Raw genomic sequence first — 3,386 nt, 5'->3', positions numbered from 1 at the left:
TTTTTTTATTTATAAACAGTATTTAGTTGTTTTTTTTCTGTTTTTGTTAAATCATTTCATTGCACTCTTGCAATCTCTCCAGTAACCCGTCTCTCCACTTCCATTTATTTTGAATGTATGATTCAGCGTTGTTTTGAAATTGTCCGGTATGAGCATGTGAGTGTGTGCACGCTCGTATGTGTGTGTGCTTATATGTAAGCATGTGCGTCCATATCTGTGTTTGTTAAATTTCATTCATATCAGATAAGATAGAGACTTTGGACTTGGTTTTGGTTTTCTCTCTGTTATTTTCTGTTTTCTTCGTAAATGCATCTTTTCATTTTCACGTTCAGGTTCTTTATTTTACGTGTGAACAACATCCGCAACAATGGGTAATTGTAAGGCTTTTATCTACGTGTAATTGCTATTAAAAATTGGTCGTGTTTCAGTTATGAGGACCGACTCTTGTATTTGCCGTAACAATGGGTCATTGGGGTGTCTAGACAGGATTTCTATGCTAATCCGGTCCAGTACACTAGTATGTTGTTCTTTGGCATGCTGGTTGAGCACCGAGGTTTGTTTCTAATTCTTGTAGTCCTTCCATTGTTCATTTACACGCTCAGTCAAACTTCTTGCCGTTTCACCTATGTATGCCGTTGTTTCCGTCTTTACAATCACCATCCATACAGCTTATTCTGTAAACCACATTTCTGGTTTTGCAGTTGATACCAGGACTATATTTGCACACAATGCAATTCTCTTCTACACACCTTGTCCTTCTGAAGGGGTATGTTTTGCATATTATCGACCTAATGGATCTCCCTAGTTTTTCTATGATATTTATCTTCAACTTAGTACTTTTGAGGATTTTTCTAAATCTGCGGGGCAGTTCTCCGTGTGGTGTGGCGTCTATAAACATTACTCCTTGGAACTTGTCAGTATTGTACCACGTGTTCTTTCTGTTTGTTTTATCACTAATTCTTTGTAGTCGATTCCACTGTTTATTATGGTACCTAGGTTGTGTTCCATCTGTATCTTTGACAACAATCTCCTCAAATTTCTTGCTAGCTCCTCTGTACACTCGGATCCTATCTTTCTGGCTGTATCCCGAAAACTGCATGCGATGCATGAAGTCTTGTGTATGTCTTTGTCTCTACCAGGGACTGCACAGCGGGGATATGTTTCTCATTATTCTGACTAAATCGGCTATTAATATATTAATTTTCACACTGTGTGATAGAGCCGAATTCTTATGGATAACATACTTTGAAGATATAGGTTTCATATAATGTGAGTGAAGGATTTGAACTTAGTCGTTAATTGTTTCTAGCCAAAGTTCTGTGTCAAGTACCGGGAGTCTTTTGTTTAGGTGTCTTGTTGGGTAATCTATTGTTACTTTGATGCTCTGGTGTATTGCATTAGCTATATTCTGGATGTTTTCCATCGTGATCTTCTTGTTCTCTTCAGTCTGAATGTTTGATGGTGTTTTGACTACGATGTTAATGTCATCTACATATCTCCCATACAGTTTGATTGTTATTGAGTGCTCCTCAAGAGCTTTTCTCAGCTTTTTGTCCCACCAGGTCATGAATAGGCTCACTATGTCCCCGGCCACACTGACACCAATAGCCGCTCCCTGGACCTGCATGTATAGTTTTTCATTGAATTTAATTATATGGTTCTGCAGGGTGCACCTACAGCATTTGCAACCATTTTTCGTGTTTGGATATTATCCTCTGGGTCGTGGGTAGGTGTATTCGATCCATTCCAATGCTCCGCGGTGGTTTTTCTAACAGCTGATGTGTTCGTAGGTGGTCTACCCTGTCCTGTCCTGGTGGGGCAGAATTTAATTAGGTCGTGGTGATCCAAGTATTCATTATTACAAACGAGCTTTAGGAGGAGGCCTAGTTCCCTCGTGTTCACTTCACGGGAGGTTACTTTGCTTTCCGAAATAATTTCCACACATCTTTCTACGGCAAAGTCAATGTCGATGGATGGATAGAGAGATACTACATCCATACTGCCTACAATACAACCTGTCAGGTCATGGGAGCAGTTGCATGCATTGACTCTGCTGAAGTCCTCTGTACTTTCACAAACATCAGGATACATCTCGATGTGTGGTCTTAATACCTGCAAGAGGAAAAATGACAACCTATAATTGCTGACAATATTAGCACCACAAATCGGTCGGCATGGGGGGGGGGGCCATGATAGGGACAGCAACGGGTTTATGGTCTTTTCGTAACCCATAGAGTGTAGGAATGTCGTTGTTGGATGATGTGAAGTTCTGTGCTGTGCGTCTCTTAGGTTGGAGTACGTTACACCACATTCCCATGTGTGCGTTGAGAATTTTCTCTACTTTTTCATATTCCTGTGGTGTAACTTCTCTCATATCTTCTATATGTTTTTGTATCATATGGGTGTAGTTTTGCAGGCTGTCTACTGATATCCTGCCTGATTTGTCTGTAGGGAGGCATACTATCTCGTTGTTTCTAACTCTACGTTTTAGTTTTCGTATGCCTATTGCAGCTACTGTGCCAAGTTGGTGGGCCTCTATTTCGTTTTGTGTTGGGGTAGTTGTTATATAACATGTTAATGTTTTCCTGGGTCTGCTTCTAGCTAATGAGACCATGGCTTCTGTTTTATCATCCGTAAAACAGGATCTGTTGAAAGGTAAATTCGTTGGATGGATTCGGGTCATATCATAGGATTTGTCAATTGGGTTATAAAAGAGATTTTCTAAGGTGTTGCTGTCATTTTGAAGACGTTTGCGAAAAACAAGAGTAAGAGAAGAAAACACATCTCGACTATGCTGCTGTTTCACAGACAAGTGAATCAAACAAGAATTTAAAATCTAATTGGAGGGATGGTAGTAATTTCAAATTTAGAGGAAGGCAGGTTAAGTAGTGGTGGACAGCAAGTTAGGGGTAAATCAAGCATGAGAGAAAGAAAAAGAAAAAAATAAAGAAAAAAAAAAGGAAATGGAAGGGCAATACCCTAAGGAGTGGTAAGAATTTGGAAAAAATTTAAGGTAAGGGAATTAAGGTCAAGGTATTAAAGAAATATATCTATTCTACAGTATAAATAGAATAATACAATGAAGCACTAAGTTCAAAACTATAGGGAACAATAATAATTAGAACAAGATAAACTTATGCAGTTAAAATAAGATATAAATTAATGTGGGGTGGTATTATTTATGGGTAAAACTATAATATTAATGGCCAAAATCCAAACAGAAAAAAAGTGGGGAAGAGGGAAAAAAGGGAGAGGAATAGAGTTAGAAAAACAGGACTAAATTAAGAGAAATAAAGCTAAGGAACTTAACAGCAAATATAAAATAACTTCTAAAATAACATTATCAGACATTAATTTAAAAATCAAAAAAATCATGACAGAATATA

This window comes from Octopus bimaculoides, chromosome 10 (genome assembly GCF_001194135.2).
Source record: "Octopus bimaculoides isolate UCB-OBI-ISO-001 chromosome 10, ASM119413v2, whole genome shotgun sequence".
Taxonomy (NCBI): Eukaryota; Metazoa; Mollusca; class Cephalopoda; order Octopoda; family Octopodidae; genus Octopus; species Octopus bimaculoides.
Note: the sequence above shows the minus strand (reverse complement) of the source record.